Here is an 18,995-nt window from a genome sequence, read left to right as displayed (position 1 = left end):
TGCATAGACAACAGCTTGTTCCCAGCAGGACGTAGGGATGCTTACCAAATGTGTTTAAATGTGAAGCCAAGGGGTCGTTTACAAGCGACCATGTGACGAGCGTAGAGTGACAGACATGTCGTATGCTGCTGCTGAACGACACCGTGTCACGGCGAGGTGCGCCGCTGTGTTAGTTAGAGCAGGGCCCAAGAGCAGACATAGGCAAGGAGACGCGATATGACTTAACAAAAGGCGAGCCTTTATTATGGCTGATGACAGAAGGCAAAACAAAAGCTAAAACGAGTGCAGACAAGACAACTAAACTGGAAAACAGACTATGAAATCCTATGACACTGAACGCTATACGAGACTATGAAACTGTGATGTAAACTAATACTATGACTGTGACTATGAGAACCGTGATGACTATGACGAGACATAACTGGGAAGGTTACACAGACGACGCGACAGACTGAATGAAACACAGAGACTAAATACACATAAGGGATGATCAAGGGATGTGGCCACACATGGGAGCACGGCTGACACACACGAACCTAATGACAGGACAGGGGAAGTGAAACTAAATACAATGAACACAGAACACTGGACTCTTTCAAAATAAAACAGGAAACATTGAGACGTAGACATGGCACAAGGGGAACCTGATAAACCATGAACTAAACTGCAAACTAGGCCTGACCGAATATCTAGATAACTGAAAAGAAACTGGAATACAGATGAAATAACAAAATAACATGAAACTCAGACACACTGGGTCACATGACCCAGGACCATGACACACCGGGCTGACACCAATCAATACAAAACTTTAACGGGTCATTAAAGTTCGGAGGATTAAATTTAAAAGAAAAATATTTATAGATAAAATCCGTAATGTTACAGCATTTCACTTTTACTGTTATTGTATGTGACCGTGGCAGCATGCAGAGAGCTGCAATAATCATGCTCACTACAGCAATCAGTCAGAATTCATGTACCTGTTGCTCCAATCACGGAGGCTGTTGCATGCTGAGCAGTGACAGCTGAAGTAATGAGGCAGCCTTCCTCCGAGCTGCCCTGCGGCCGACTCAGACAAACAGCTCTTATGACAGCGTAATGAGGCAGCAACGGGATGCTCCGAGGGTCAGCTGCATTTCACCACCATGCACCGATTCGGCTTCATCTGACCAAAACAGGACATCCTGTTGCTCAGGGTAACCGAGAGGAGGAACAAAGATTTCCTATCCTGCCCGAGTCCCCTGAAAGTTTACGTGGAGCAGTTCCACGGTATTGCAGTATTAGTATTAAAATACCACCAGTAATACAAGCAGGTTGAACAACACAATAGAAACACATGCTGGGCTTAGGAGACAGGTCTGCTGTTTGTTACAATTAGTCCTGGACAGCTGTACCTAATAAACTGTCAACAGAGGGCAGTTTTACAGACATTTACAACCAGTGATCGGATGTTAGCCCATTTTGTCTGTCAGTCTAACACTCGATCCAGCAACGCTCTGGTTCCCAAACCACGGCCTCAAACGTGGAAGTGTCACGGCTGCTTCAAGTTCATGTGTAAACCACCCCAGTGTGAGCTGCAAGGCAGCAGAGACACATCCTGGGGCATGCCCTCCACTCCCCACCGTGTCTGTCCTTTAAAAATGATCCATGTCATACTACACAAAATGACTTTACATTGTTTGTAACTGGTTGCTAAAGTAGTTTTCATTGTAAATCTAATGAAACCCACATAGGTTTAATATAAATCTTTGCGTCACAACATCACAGAAAATTAAAAAACAAAATAATTTATCTTTTTTCTGCCAATAAAAGTAAAAAACTGTGGGTATTAATAAATAACCAAAAATAGTCACACACATGCAACAGAAATGAGCCAAAGATGTCACACTACTACTACTACTACTAATAATAATAATAATGTTGCAGCTTTCCCCATGTTTACGTTTTATTTCTCTTCTTTCTTTGTTCCATATTTGTCCGTCTCCCGTGGTGTCATGCTGCCTTAACACAAGACTACCTACTGGCATTACTAGCCCAGGAAATGATGAAACATTCACCTCCCAGCATCTAAAGAGTGACTCGTAAATGAGCTGTACGTGACTCAGAGCCTAAGACAGTGGGGACTTATCTCCGTCTCACTGGATACATTCAAAACACTTCAATATGCAGATGAAAATAAATTCTTGTTAGACAGAACGTGCTGTGCTGGTGTGGATTCTGTCTGATAGAGTCCACATACAAATGAAAAGTCTTCTTTACTCACCAAAGTCATTTATGGAGTTCCACAGGGCTCTGTGCTGAGACCAATGTCATTCATCCCCAAAAGGTCCCACTTTGAACAGTGGTTGTTGATCAATGTCATGACAATTTGCACATGAATGATCAACAAACTGACCTGACAGCACGATGTTCATCAGTTAAACCATGAGACCATGACCAAGTGTGAAACACTGAGCCACCCCCAAATCCAGACATAGCGCCGGACGAAACCTTTGAGCCTCAGACACGGAGCGCCAGCACGTTAACAGCACACTGCATAGTGTATATAGAAAAATAATAAAAACAATAATTCCAACTCTAACAGCACCCAGCCTCTCTGTCTCAGTGTATCTAGTTTTGTCTCATTATGTCAGATTAATCCCAGCTGTGTTTCCCTCCTGTTTCCGATTCCCTCCTTACACCCTTGTGTATTTAAGTCCTGTGTTTTCCTTTGCCCTTTGTTGTGTCGTACCCTCACCATGCTGTGTTTTTCCCTCCGTGTTCTTAGCTGTTTCCTAGTTCACAGTTCCTGGTTTGTTTTGTATTCAAAGTTGTTTACCACCAACATAAAGCTGCCTCTTTTAGTTCATGCATTTGGGTCCTATCCTGCCTGCCACACAGCAGACCTTGACAATAGCCCTTTACTGTCACTCTACATGTACAACGATATTGTGGGTGAGCCACACCAACTGTGCAGAAAAGAATATAAAAAGTAGACAGCAGGAATACATAGAAACACATTAGAGGACACGTTGACTTGGTGTGAGGATTGAGTCCATGGTTGAGTGACCTGAGTGATGGAGGTTACTCAGACCATGGCTCGGATTGGTGGGGGGGGGAAGAAGCTGTTAGTGAGTCTGCAGTCAGCAGGTCAAACAGGTGGTGGGCAGGTGCAGTCCTTTATAGAGAGAAAATCATTTCAGCTTGAAACACTTTAAACCAGCTGTACTTGCGCAGTATTGTTTAATTGCCACACAGGTGGCCCCTGGACCAGCTCGGGGGACCTGGACCCACCTTGTCACCGCCGCCGCTGGATGTGCGGGCAGCCACCGAAACCAACACCTCCCTGTCGCTGGGCCAGGGACTGGGGGTACTGATGGTCAGAGCTGATTCCCTCCCCCTCCTGTGTGGGGCGTAATGCTGCAAGGGAGGTGAACGCACCTGGACGGCATCCGCAATCATGCCTCGCCAGCCTAAAGTCTGCACGGGGTCCTGAATAATGTTGTTGTTGTTGGTGTGTTCGGCTGGCAACTGAAAAGCTGCAGCCGTGACAGTGTAAACAGCAAAAGCATGAAGCCATGGTTGGTCTGTCGTGGATCTTTCACAGTGTACCTGACATGGCTGCTGTGAACTATATTACGGAGTAACTGACAGACCCTTTAGAGCATAGGTGTCGAGCACATGGATGAATGACTCGCTCTCAACGCTGTCACTGATTGAACCAGAGGGTTTTAGCAGTGGAGCTTCTCCCTGGTGATGTGCTGCTGACTCACTGTGCTATTTTCTCATTCAAAGTGTATTTAAAGACCCCCGTATCACAGGAACAATGTGAATCCGATAACACAAAATGAGGCTGAGGCAGACTGCGAACTGTGACGCGTTCCCCTCCTGCTGAAGCCCTAATGTGTGGATATGGTGATGAACATATTAAAATGCATTCAGCTGTGAGAACAAACAAGGAAACTGCTCAAACTATTCTACACAATCAGAATCAAGGCTAAACATCCACAGACTAACGTGACAAACGAAGGTAGCCTCACATTGCCCCGCTTCCTGTTCCTCTGTGGCTCTAACGGGACCAGTCAGACCAGATCAGTTGACCAGCAGGCTCATTTTCTCATGGACTCTAGAGAGAAAGCAGACATGTCTGTATTGGCTTCACTTTTAAGATGTGAATGTTTATTTATTTTTAGAGACTGGATTTAGAGCAGGTTACCTTCTGCTCGACAGGTAAGCATGCAGCACCTGTTGGAGTCTCAGTCAGGCATCAAATCAGCTCGAGGCTTCCAAACCTGCGATGATGACGCCTTTCTCTGTATTTACAGTCCATGCAGAAAGGTCAGGGCTACAGTGGGGTTCAGAAAAACAAAACTCTCGAATGTCTTTTCTGTCTCCGGTTATTATGTAAAGTGCTTTTAGCCGCAGAGACTTAGTGCTGGAGATTAGAAGAGAATAAAAAATGAAAACAGATCTACTTCCTGTGTGTATCATCCAGATGAACCAGCTCCATTGCTCCAGGTAACACCTGGACTGAGATTACTTCAGGAATGAGAGGTGCTGAGAGAAACTACAGTGCTGTCATATGTGACCTCATTAGACGGTTAAAAACTTTTTTTTTCTTTTTTTTTTGTGTCCCGTTTGGATCTTTAGCCATCAGAATTGTTGTCTTAAGGCCAAGAAAGATGCCAAGCGGATTTATTTTACCAAGTGGATCATCATGGCCTTGCCATATTGGTCCATTTGATTGACCTTTATTATAATTATGAATTTATTTTATTTTCAGTTGCTACAAACGGGACAGACATGACTGTGGGATAGGACAGGGAGAAAGAATGAAAGAAAGAGAGGGAGAGAAAGAAAACCAAAGGGGAGAAGAGACGGTGAGAAGGGGGGGAAGAAAGAAAGAAAAACAAACAAAACACCTGGGTCACCTGTATGGAGAAAAAAAACAGAAGAGAAAGCAAACAACAAAGAGCAACATAATAAAAAAAACGGCACCATCACAATAAACTAGCTAGCAGTAGATATCAGTAGATACTAAATAATAAACGATATTGTGCAGCACGCAAGATAGACAGCGCACAATGTGCTTTGAGGCAGCAGCCAAGAAAGCTGTAGTCCGCGTCTGTGAATACCCATGTGTACACCTGTGTGCATACCTGTGTGGATCAGCATGCTTGCATTCCAAAGGTTTCTCCATGTAACGATCTGCTAGAGGGTGTGGGGGGGCCACAGCCCCGTCCACCAGGGTATGAAGCAGGTATGGAGGAGATCCAGGCCCCAGGTATCCAGAGGCCCCAGAGTACGAGGACCCGAGGAGGACCACCAAAGGCAGGGGAACCGTGCCACCCTCCTGGGAAGAGCTGAGTAGAGCCCCAAAGGAGAGGTCACCCCGCAGCTATGGAGCAGAGGCCAGAGGGGGTTGCAGTGGCGTGCCCGCGGGCTCTGCCGGCAGCCAGCTGTGCCAGAGAGGACCAAGCTTCAGGCCCAGAGGCCCGAGGGCATCCCACCGCCCGGAAGGAGCCCAGCCGGGCCACAGGCGCCCGGCCCCGCCAATCGGCCACCAGGAGTGAGCCGGTACATACATGAGCGCCCAGCCCCAGACGACAAGGACCACCAACACACCAACGTCTGAGGGCATCAACCACCGGCAGGTGTGGTGAGGGGAGATAGGCCTCCGTACTTTAGAGGGCCTGAGATGTACCCAGAGAGGTCGAGTCTAAGACCCAACCTGACATATAGGCACAGACGAACAGGCACACGCGGACACAGACGTGCATTCCCACCCCATATGCACCACCAAATGCTCGGCACTCACCCAACGTGTAGACAGACACAAATAGACACTGCACAGACAGTCGCACTCCCCAAACATACTCTATATCCCAGGTCCAGGTACCCCCGCCCTCAGAGGGGCAAGCCGCACCTAGACCCAGGAGATGTAACCCTTCTCTCTGGGGTGGAGGCAAGCGGACCACCTCCTTATCTACAGTAGCAGGGAGGCCCCACATCCCAGACCCCAGTCTGACGGCCAGCACCTCCTCCCAGCCCCCCAGCCCTGACGGCTAACAGAACCGGGGTGAGTGAAGACCTCAAACCTCCCTACGCCCGCTCATATGTAGTGTTGCTGTGTGCTGTTCTAAAGTGCATTTAAAACTCAGGAGAGCATGGTACTAGCTTCCTCTCAGAGAGCAGCTTAGAGAGCTTAGAGACGGTTAAAAACTTTACTGCATACTAAACTGCAGCTCGGTCTTTTAAAGCGACGGAGACATCCATCCTCGCTGTCAGGTCACTCAAAAACAACAGAAAATCATTCATACAGCATACAGAGCCATAACCAAACAGCCTCTGTGCTGTCATCACGCTTTGCAGCACAATGTAAACACGAACATTACCAGAGTATTTCAGCCATCACAGTCTTCTAAACTATATAGACACAGTGTCAGTGATCCCTGCGTCCATGGCAGGAGCACAGCACCTCCTCCTGCGCCTCCTCCTCTTCTTTGTATTCAAAGACAGAAAGAGTTTTTCCATGTTTCCTGTTTACGCATCCTTACTGCCATTAGAAATCAGTCCACAGGAGCACTTGGTCCTCTGATGTTCTCACCTAATAAATCATCCTGTCTTAAGACTGTCACAGCACACCACATGTACACCACATGTACACTTCTTCGGAGTTTAGCTGCAAACTGGACACATAGTGCTGAACTACAGAGCAGACACTGAGTGACTCACTGCTGCTGAATTATCTCCAGTAATGCTGCTGTGATATGTGATACACGACACCCCTCAGATATCAGCCTTATTTTGCACCGCGATTAATTTCACTCAGTGGTAAAGACTTTAAGAGGGGCACCGAGAGCCTGAGGGCAGGTCAAAGGACCTCAAGGGAGGAGATGGGAACAAAGGACAAAATGTGACGCAAGGCGAAAAAGCAGAAAACCAAAATGAGCCGTTGGGTCCAGAAACAGCTCAGAGTTAGTAATCCTGCAGGTACAAAACTGCTGTAGTTGAGTGTACATGCCAGGCTACACAAAACGGCTTGCAACCCTATGCAGAGATTTCTGAAAACCAAGATGGCCTGCCCAAGGTACAGAATGACCAAGTTCCATGATTTTGTGTCTTAGTGCCTGTGGTAATGCTATGGCTTCAGTCTTGCCTTTACACTCATAAAGGACACCATTTCTCAGCACATAGGTTGCAGCTGCCAACACATCTACTTTCCCCTGCACCTGTCCATCAACCTCAGACACCTTATCAAACCAGGATTTTAATGTTGGATCTGCCCGCTGAAGTGAAGAGATATCTGGTGGGATAAAAAGTTCCAGAGTGAGGTTGGGACTACGGCTGGGACGACGCGTAAAATACGTCGACGTAAAAAAATGTGCGTCGATGCATCACTTTCAAAACAGACATGGCGCCAGTGAGTAGCGGCAACATGAGTGAGGCAGCCGCAGTCAACTTAAATCACTCCACCCGAACACACAGTTCTACAGTATGGAAGGAAGTGATTCAGTCGTTTCCGGGCTTTGTAAGGTGGAAATGTCCTATCATAAAAGCACGACGGCTATGCACCAGCGCATGATTGATGATTGAACTCACACACACAGAAACGTGAGAAACGGCAACAAAATGGATTTTATTTTGTGAATGAAGAGCATTTTTTTGCAGAAAACAAAATTACATTTTGTTTGTTTAAAGACACCATTGCTGCTATTTATTTTAAATGCATTGTTAACTTTTCCTTAATTTTATATATGTTTGCACATTTCATTTCTTATTAAATGCTATCTCTAATATAAGATTGTACTACTACTACAACTTTATTTTGCAATTTTTTTATTAAAAGGTGTTCAAATGAAGAAATTTGTGTTTTTCATTGAGATACATAAATTAGTAAATATGAAATTGCTATACAAGTCAAATAATGGGAAAATAATCGATAATCAAATCAAATTAAAATAGAATCGGATTGAAAAATGAATCGTTGGATTCATCGATTAGGAAAATAATTGTTTTGCCCAGCCCTAGTTGGGACTCTGGTCTACAACCTCTAACCTGGATGAACCCCTAAATTTGTCTCTTCATCTTTGCGCTTGAGATTTAGCTGGGTTTGCTGGGCTTACTTCTAATTCTTCATCATAGAAAGGTAGCTCTTTCAACAGGTCATTTGCACTCTGAGCTCTTGTGGTGATCAAACTGGGGATTGCACTTTCTGGCTGTGCCTGCAGAATAATTTCTTGCTTCTGTAAGTTGTGGTCCTGATCTACAGGGTGGGCCATTTATATGGATACACCGTAATAAAATGGGAATGGTCTGCTTGCTAAGTTTTGTGAAACTGGTTCCGTGTTGGATTTGCCAAAATGTGGACGCAAGAAAACTGTGACTAATGAAGAAACATCAGTGGCTGTCCTAGCTTCATTCAGCAAGAGCCCACAGTGTAGCACTCGCCGCATGTCACTGGAGAGTGGCATTAGTCGAACTTCCCTTCGGCGGATATTAGCTACTCACAAATGGCACCCTTACAAACTCCAGCTACTGCAGCATCTCAACGAGGATGACCCAGATCGGTGCACAGCATTTGCAGAATGGGCAAAACAAAAATTGGAACAGGACCCTCAGTTCATGCAGAAGATTTTGTTCAGTGATGAGGCAAACTTTTATGTGAATGGTGAACAAACAAAACCACCGCTATTGGACTGACACTAACCCACATTGGATGGATCCGTCCAAGACTGTTGGAACAACAAAAGTGATGGTTTGGTGTGGTATATGGGGCACAACGATAGTGGGTCCATTCTTCATCAATGGAAACCTCAAGGCTGCTGGATATTTGAAATTTCTACATGATGATGTGTTTCCCTCTTTATGCACTGAAGCTGGCACGTTCCCTGAGTTTTTCCAGCAAGATGGTGCACCACCACATTATGGGTGCCAGGTCCGAGCATTCCTAGATGAACAGTTTCCTGGAAAGTGGATTGGTGATTGTGGGCCAGTTAAATGGCCCACAAGGTCTCCCGATCTGACCCCCTTAGACTTTTATCTTTGGGGTCATCTGAAGGCAATTGTCTATGGTGTGAAGATACGAGATGTGCAGCACCTGAAATTACGGATACTGGATGCCTGTGCTGGCATTTCTCCTGCGGTGTTGCTATCAGTGTGTGAAGAGTGGGAGAAGAGGGTTGCATTGACAATCCAACACAATGGGCAGCACATTGAACACATTTTATAAGTGGTCAGAAACTTGTAAATAACTCATGAAAGAATAAAGTTACGTTGAAACCAAGCACACCATTGTTTTTCTTGTGACATTACCAATAAGCTTGATGTGTCACATGGCCCTCTTCTTACTGAAAAAACAAAAGTTGTATCCAAGATGGCCGACTTCTAAATAGCCACCATGGTCACCACCCATCTGGAGGAGTTTGCCCCCTCACATATACTAATGTGCCACAAACAGGACTTTAATATCACCAACCATTCCCATGTTGTTACGGTGTATCCATATAAAATCAAATTCAAATTTTATTTGTCACGTACACAGTCATACACAGTACGATATGTAGTGAAATGCTTGGACAACTGCTCGTGACCTAAAGAGAACAAAAAAGGAAAAGGCTATGAATAAGATAGGAAATAAATATGAAAAATTAAAAAGGGTAAATTTAACTAGGAAGGAATAAGATAAAATATATAAATTAAAGTTGAAAATAAAATAACTGTACAACAAAATACACAATATAGAACTATATAAGAATGTATGAAGAAATATAAATAAATATATACACAATAACAGCAGCTGTACAAGTATTAACTGGAAATGAAGAATATAATGTCCAGGGTTGTGTAATCCACATGTGTAAGTGTCTTGTGCAGTGCAAATATGCTTAAAGTTATTTATTTCAGTGACTTGTGATAAAGTGATTAGATTACATGACCATGCAATGTAGTTGTGCAGCAGCCACTAGTGTAAACAAATGTCCAGAATGTCCAGTGTGTGTAAGAACTGTATGTGTGGGTCAGTACTGTGTGGTGGTGTGATTGAGAGACCGTATCGCCTGCGGGAAGAAGCTCCTCCTCAGTCTCTCTGTGTTGGTCTTCAGGGAGCGGAATCGCTTTCCTGACCTCAACAGAGAGAACAGTCTGTTGTTGGGATGGCTGAGGTCCTTCACCATCTTCCTGGCCTTGGTCCAGCACCGCCTGCTGTAGATTGAGTGCAGGTCAGGGAGCTCGGAGCGGATGGTGCGCTCAGCTGACCGCACAACCCTCTGTAGAGCTCGTCTGTCCTGCATGGTGCTGTTCCCGAACCAGGTTAAGATGTTTCCCGCCAGGATGCTCTCTATGGTGCACGAGTAAAAGTTCCTGAGCACCTTGGAGGGCAGTTGGAAGTCTCTCAAGCGTCTGAGGTGGTAGAGACGCTGTCGGGCCTTTTTCACCACGGTGTTGATGTGACAGGACCATGACAGGTCCTGCGTGATGTGAACTCCGAGGTATTTGAAGCTGTCCACTCTCTCCACTGGGCACTCGTTGATGACGGGGGTCTGGTAGTTCCTCTCCTGCTTAGTGCTGAAGTCCACTATCAGCTCCTTTGTCTTACTGACGTTTAGAAGGAGGTTGTTCCTCTGGCACCAGTTCTCCAGGGTGGGCCATATGTGTTGTTGCTGTGAAGGTTACAGTGATAACATCTAACATCTGATTTTGAACCTGAATGTGACTTTTTAGTGTTCTTACTTTTACCAGAAACAAAATGTCTGCTTGCAGGATAACTTCTACTCTGGTCTATACCACCACTCCTTACACCCCCATCAGACTTACTTTGTCCAGTCACGAAGCTGTCCCGGCCAAAGGTGGTTCCTCTCGATCCTGTTCTGGCAGAGATGAAGATTTCCGCTAGCTGTGAAGCCTCCTCTGCAGATTTGGGGGCACGTTCCCTGATCCACACCTCCAGATCTGGGTGGACAATCCTCAGAAACTGCTCCAAGATCATCAGTTCAGAAATGTCTTTCACTGTAGATTTTTCATTTGTAAAACATATCGTTTAATCGCACACAAAGTTCTCTTGGAGTTTCACCTGGGTGAATATCCAGGGCTCGAAACCGTCTTCTGTATGTGTCAGCAGTTATTTCATATTGAGCAAGAATGGCATCCTTTACTTTATCATAGACTTCCGAATCAGCAATGTCCATATGCACATAAGCACTGCGTGCTTTACCTGTGAGCAGAGGTACGAGTCGAACAGCCCATTCTTCTCTCGGCCAATGGCAGACTTGAGCCATTCTCTCAAAGGTTGTGAGAAAATGCTCAATGTCATCATCTGGAGTGAGTGGCAACAACTTGGGATCTCTCTAGTGAAATGGTTCCTGTCTTGGCAGAGACCACATCTGCTGACCAGTCAGACCAGGCCCCCATCAGGTTCACCTCCCTCCTCATTTTCACCTGAGGTTGAATTTACTGAAACTGGTGTTGCATACTTTTCCATCTTTGCTCCTGTCGGGCTGATTCTTTGTCCGTTCTCTGGTCTCTTGTTGCTTGAGACTGCATCAACCAGATCTGTCAGTTCATCCAGTCTATCGCCTGGTTTAGCTCCTGGTTTAACCACTGCATCAGCTGTAGCACCTTCACCATCCTCTGCCAGCTCATTAAAGTCATTTTGCCTTCCACTTCTCATCATCATGTTTACCTCATTTATTAGAGGCAGCAGTCCTGACACCACTTGTCAGTTTTGGCTGGCGGTCATAGGTTCCTTCCAATAATATGACGTGAGACTGGAATAAAATATATCCATGGACTGGCACTTTATTAAAGAAGGCACATGTTAATAGCACAAACACCAACAACCCACTAAAAACAAAATGGCTTCCTTTATACTCTACCATTCAGGTGAGCATCCGGACTAGCCCAGGTATGGGGGTTAACTACTCAAAATGAAAACATAACCTTCCACACAAACAAACATACAATAACATTGGAGCACATAACAAACATATACATATTTCCAACACATACTATAAACACATCAATAACATCAGCTTCAACCATTACTATCTAAATTAAAGCCCTTCTTAACCACACTCCCATAACCTGGCACACTGGTCTGCTCCAGGAGCTCATCAGCAGGTGATTGAGCTGCTTCCACTCTTTTGCTTCACACCCTGCAAGAAGCAACCAGGACATAGTACCGGAAAATGTGATTACTGTGGGGTAGAGGAAACTGTGGAACATGTTATGTTTCAGTGTCCGAGGTATCAGGTTGAGAGGAGACATTTGATTCAAAATCTTAGTAACCTAAAAATCAAACTGGATCTGGTTGATTTGTTGTGAAAGGAATCGGTAAGTAAAAGTTATCAGGCCTTATTTCAGTTTTTAAAAGAGGGGAACCTGTTTGGAAGGATTTGAGGATTTTTTTTTTTTTGAGCGTCGTTCCAGACCATACTCCATACCAGTTGGTGGCGGTAATGCACCTTTCAATTGTTTGCCAACCGCCAATACAACTGTAAGAAAGAAAAGAAAGAAAGAAAAGAAGCAACCAGGAGAGGTGAGTACTTTCACAAATTGTCGTTTCACATATGTTAAGTAAGTAAAATTTATTTATATAGCATATTTCACAGATAAAAATCACAAAGTGCTTTACAATAATATCAGACATACAAGTTAAAATTAATTAAAAGCCCGTTTGTATAAAAATGTCTTCAGCTGCTTTTTAAAGGAGTCAGTAGAGTCTAGACAGCGTAAAGACAACGGCAGAGAGTCCCACAGCCTCGGTGCCTGAAAAGCCCGATCCCCACGTGTTTTAAACCTGGTACGTGGGACCACCAGTAGCCTCTGACTGGAAGACCTGAGTGCTCGGGATGAAGCATGAGGTTTCAACAGGTCAGAGATATACTGGGGAGCTTCACCGTGCAGAGCTCTAAAAGTTACAACTAAAATTTTAAAATGAACCCTAAAATTTCCAGGCAACCAATGGAGAGAAGCCAAAACTGGAGCAATGTGTGACCTCTTGTTTGTACCAGTTAAAAGTCTTGCCGCTGCATTCTGTACAGACTGAAGGCGATCCAGAGCTGGTTTGTTGAGACACGTAAAAAGACCGTTACAATAATCCAAACGAGAAGAGAGAAAAGCATGAATCATCACCTCAAGTTCTGCCTTTGACACCAGTAGCCTGAGTTTAGAAATGTTTCTTAGATGATAAAAACAGTTCCGGACAAGTTGTTTAGTGTTTCTCAAGAGACATCGAACTGTCAAATATAACACCTAAGTTTCTGAGACTCGACTGAAATGAAGGGTCTAAAAAACTGATATGCTGCCTAATTTCTGAGAGCATGTGATCAGGTGCAATAATCAAAGTTTCTGTTTTATCTGCATTTATCTGAAGGAAACTGTCATTTAACCATTGTTTGATTTCTGACAGACAATTATTTAAATAAGACAATTTATACAACTCAGAAGCTTTGAAAGAACAGTACAACTGAATGTCATCAGCATAGAGATGATAAGAAATATTATTGTAACGTCTGATAATGTGGCCTAGAGGGAGGATATACAGCAAAAAGAGAATAGGACCTAAAACAGATCCTTGAGGTACCCCAGAAGGCAGAACTGATGTTTCCGACAGCACATGATTTATACAGACAGTAAAGGATCTCTCAGATAGATACGACATAAACCATTTTAAAACAACACCAGTAATCCCAAACAAGTCCTTCAGCCTATTTACCATGATGCTGTGATCAACAGTATCAAAAGCAGAGCTGAGATCCAACATAACCAGAACAGTGTACTCTCCAGAGTCTGCTGCCATCAGAATGTCACTAGACACTTTAAGCAAAGCGGTTTCAGTGGAATGCAATTTGCGGAAACCAGACTGGAAAATGTCCAGAACATAACATATGTTTAGGTTACCGACAATGATTAAATGTAAGCAGCTCTAACTTCGGCTCTTATCTGACACAGGTAGGATGGCCAGTCCCCTTATCTCTTCACCTTTACATAGTGATGGGCAGATGAAGCTTCATGAAGCACTGAAGCTTTTCATCCAATTGGTTCACCCCAGCGCAAAGCGTCTTGAAGCTTCATTTGCTCTAGTAGGACACCTACTGGACGTAAAAATATTAGTTGGCATGAATTTGAAAAGTGTGGCCTTTTGCACACAGCCAGTAAATGTCAACAACAAAAGGAGTGTGTAAAACATCTATATTGTAGTGATGCTGTATACTGTGTATATTTATACTGGCAGTATGGAAAATGATCATTTGGAAATGCTTAAAATGGAAATGATCATTTACTGTGAGGTGTGGACAGTGGTTGTGCTTTTGTAACGTTGAGGTATGGACAGCTACACACTGAGGCCTCAGTCCTGCCTGTTCACATTTTATTCTGATTTTGGCATAATAATTAGTTACCGTGCTCGTTACCACAATAATAACGTAGTTACTGTAATGCATTACTTAATAACGCGTTAGTCCCTATACTGGTGAACAGATGAGAGAAAGGACCCAAGTGCAGGCACAGACTTTGCTGAGACTGAGCTTTTATTTACAGTTGTGACATACGAGCAAAACAGGAAATGACTGGCGTGGAGCGAACAGAACCTAAAACTGAACACGAACCTGGAACTAGAGACCTGAAAACCTGGAAGCGTGAGGAGACCGAGAGGAGGGGTGACATGGGGCATGACGAAGGGCAAAGGACATCACAGTAAATATACACAGAGGGAAATGAGGAAATGGCACGTGGGGGGAGACACAACTGAACCTAACTGAACATGATGAGACAGGGAGGAAGCAAAACAGAATACACTGACATAAGACATGAACCTTCAAAGTAAAACAGGAAACACGACACACATGCAAAGACACAGACTCAGACTTCACCCTGAGACATGACTGCCTTTGAAACGGCGAGAACATGGGAACCAAAAACTAAGAACTAGAAATCTCAGCAGAAAACAGAAACACGTTAACTAACACAAAAACACTGAGTCATCACACTCAGGACCGTGACACACCTACACTGCCTCATATACACTTTGAATTGTGTTTTTGTGTTTAATGTTTGCTGTCAGTCTCTTAAACAGCAGCGAGTTTGCAGCTGAGAGAAGTTTCACTGGTCTGGAGTTCACTGATTCCTTTATTGCAACCTGTTTTCAGGAGATTCTCTGCTGGGGGGAATGTTTCAGACGTGCAGCTGAATGAGGCGGGGGCTGTGTGTCGCACGCTCACGGTAATATCCATGTATTAATGAGCCTCTCCTGTCTTAACGTTGTTCTCCTCAGCTCTGCTGCGGAGTCTGTCACACTGCTTCAAACACAGGATACACCTGGATACCTGTTCAGCCAATCACATTCATTCCCTCTGCTCTGATTCCCACGCCTCCTTCATCAGGCTTCATGGATCCAGTTTAAAGCCTCTGATGTGGGAAGGAGGATTTATATGAAGGAAATGAAACACTGTTGAACCATGTGTGGAATAAATAAATAAATGAAATGTGCGTCGCCTTAGAAACAAACAGCAGCACTGAGCGCGCTCAGACACAAACTGTGTCTGTTTTACGGCTCTGTGCTAAAATCACCATGTAGTTTCTCATGCTTTTTACAACAATGATGCATTTTGTCTTTTATCTTCTACCTCTATAGATTTTAATCACCCTGTGCCTTTGGAGTGGGTGACACTCAGGGCTCATTTCCTGTGGAAGAAAAATCACATCTGTGAAAGGCCCCGTGTTCAGAGGCTGCCAGCCCCGCCCCTTCATGCAGATTAAACGCTGGGTTAATTTAGCAATTCGATAACTGGCTTCCTGTGAACGTTTAGATTTTAAAACTGCAGCCATGTGAGGGCTTCAGAGAAGAATCCCTCCCAGTGTGGAGCTGAAGATCAGGAGTAATCGCACCAGCAAGAGCAGATTAATCGCCGCCCTCGGGCTGCGGGCTGAAGTTTGCTCCATTTTCAGCATCTTCTTCCTGTCACATTAACCCAGGGGTGGCTGTAGCTCAGGTGGCAGAGCAGGTCAGCGTTTAGGGGCAGCGTTTGCAGGGCGGTAACCAGGTAGCTGTCATACGCCACTGTGGCAACTTATCTGGGCCTTGGAACAGAAACATCAGGCCCCCACCCCAGCCTTGCACCCCCCCACAGGTCACAGGAAAGTGCAAGCTTCCTGTGACACCTCCGTGGAAAAGCTGCCTCTCAGAATCTGCAGCATGATTTCGTATGATTAACATTGCCATTCTGAGCTTTAATAAAGATTCGTTAATTTCTGAAAATAACGTGCTTTTAATGCGCCGCAGCACGGCTGTCACAGGGATGCTGTGTGTTTGTGCTTTAACACGACATCTGAACCGTTCTACAATCAAACGATCAGCCTGACGTGTCCGGGTCACCGCTGAGCAACAACAAAACCGTTACAAGCAGCAGCAGCACTGAGGAGCTGCTCTGATCATGTGATCTCATCATCATGTGGACGACTGTGGACCTTCAGACTTCCACAGTTGAATTTTCCCAAACATTGTGACATAGAAGCAGGAATACAGTCAGACAGGAGTTTAGGAACAGCAGGAAAACCACGAGCTCAGGACACACACACTCTCACACACATACAGACAGACACTCACACACAGACAGACAGACACTCACACACAGACAGACACACTCACACACACACACTCACACACATACAGACAGACACACTCACACAGACACACACACACACACACTCACACACTCACAGACAGACGTGCACACTCACACACACACTCAGACAGAGACTTACACACACATACAGACAGACACACGCTCACAGACAGACGTGCACACTCACACACACACTCAGACAGACACTCACACACACACTCACAGACAGACGTGCACACTCACACACACACTCAGACAGACTTACACACACATACAGACAGACACACACTCACACACACACAGACAGACACACGTGCACAGACAGACACACACACACACATACAGACAGACACACACACACACTCACAGACAGACACACACACACACACTCACACACACACTCAGACAGACACACACACACACACACTCACACACACAGACAGACACACACACACACACTCACACACACACACACACTCACACACATACAGACACACACACACACACACTCACACACACATACAGACAGACACACACACACACACACTCACACACACACACAGACAGACGTGCACACACACACACACATACAGACAGACACACGTGCACAGACAGACAGACACACACACACACACTCACACACATACAGACAGACACACACACACACACACACTCACACACACATACAGACAGACACACACACACACACACTCACACACACACAGACAGACGTGCACACACACACACACACTCACACACATACAGACACACACACACACACACACTCACACACACATACAGACAGACACACACACACACACACACATACAGACAGACAGACACACACACACTCACACACACACAGACAGACACACGTGCACAGACAGACAGACACACACACACACACACACATACAGACAGACAGACACACACACACACACACACATACAGACAGACACACACACACTCACACACACACAGACAGACACACGTGCACAGACAGACAGACACACGCACACACACACACACACATACAGACAGACACACACACACACTCACACACACACAGACAGACACACGCACACACACACACAGACACACACACAGATTTTACTGGTGTTTCAAATGTGCAAAAGAAGTCCGTGTGTATGTGCCTGTTTGTGTGTCTGTGTTGGGGGGGGGGTAATCACACCCTGATCGATCACAGAGAGAGAGGCAGTATCTTCATCTCTCAGACCCCTCCTCCTCTCCTCCTCCTCCTTTTGTTGGTGCCGCGGATGCTGGAGGTGAAGCTTCTGTCTCGGCTCTTTGTCCCGCTGCAGTTCGCGTGGATCCGCGTGGATCCTGGAGGTTCTGGAGGTTCGGTTCGGAGTGTTCGCGCTGCCGGAGCTCGGACTCAGCTCGGAGGACCGGAGCCGTGAGCGCGCATCGACGCGGAGACGAACAACAACTTGGAGGTGAGTGCGCGCAGCCTGCTGCAGTCATCCGTGTACTCGCCGACATGTGGGTGATGCGCGTGTCCGTCTTTGTTTCGTGTGCATGTCAGCGAACACCGCGCGTGCGCGACGCAGTGGTTCTAAGGTGTATGCGTGAGTGCGTGCACGCGCGCCCGGTGTGTCGCGCGTTAAGGTACACTCGGACCCGTGACGGGCCTGTCCCGGTGCTGCATTTGGGTGCTCGGCTCGTCCACGTGCGTGCGCTGAAGCAGGGCGGGTTCCTGCACAGCTGCAGTCCCGAACTTTGGACCGGTTCTTCCTAACTTCCGCCCTTCTGCTCTTCATGTGCTCATGTTCAGTCCAGCCTATCACAGAGAACACACATGGTCACGTGGTCATCACAGTGCCCTCCTGCAGTACCTCCAGGGCCCATTAGGGGGTCACCGCCTGACTTTAAGACCCCATTTCTAGAAAATTTAAAAACAAAACCAGTCAAAAAACTGAAAGTACCTGCAGTAATAAGTCAAGGTTAAAAACAGGAAGTGACTTCAGTTTAATCGTGTCAGTCGATCCTGCGCAGAGAGCGGCTGCGTTTGATGAAATAAGAGAAATAAAACGATGACGGCAGTAATGTTAGCTAGCATCGTGTTCAGACCTGAGGAAGGCATGCACGAACTGTTGCAGCTGTTTAAGAGAGAAATCCTGAAGGAAACGAGCTCTGTAAACATTGATTTTCAAAGTAAAAGTCCTATTTTCATCTTAAAGCAGTCAGTCTGCTCTCACATCAGTTTCATAAAGCTGAACTTTGACGTCTGTTTGGACTAAAGTTTGGCGTTCAGTGAAAGGTAGTTCAATAAATAAATGCTTTGAATCAACGACGTTTAGGTTCCCGATCATTCAGGTCATGGTACTCCAGTGACTGGACAGAGGGCGGGGCTTACGACACCAGCCATATGTA

At 45.5% G+C, this 18,995-nt stretch overlaps 1 protein-coding gene across 1 annotated transcript in view; it reads left to right on the top strand.

Annotated features, from left to right (window-relative positions):
• Positions 1–17,758: 17,758 nt before the first annotated feature.
• oprl1 (opiate receptor-like 1) overlaps positions 17,759–18,995 on the top strand; it is an 81,301-nt gene continuing 80,064 nt past the window's right edge. Inside the window, exon 1 of the mRNA XM_080899174.1 lies at positions 17,759–18,058. The gene's annotated coding sequence lies outside the window, so the exon portion shown is untranslated. The remainder of the gene's footprint in view (positions 18,059–18,995) is intronic.

The sequence above is a fragment of the Rhamphochromis sp. 'chilingali' genome, assembly GCF_963969265.1.
Source record: "Rhamphochromis sp. 'chilingali' genome assembly, chromosome: 12".
NCBI classification, from domain to species: Eukaryota; Metazoa; Chordata; class Actinopteri; order Cichliformes; family Cichlidae; genus Rhamphochromis; species Rhamphochromis sp. 'chilingali'.
Note: the sequence above shows the minus strand (reverse complement) of the source record. Positions and strands in the feature narration are given on the sequence as shown.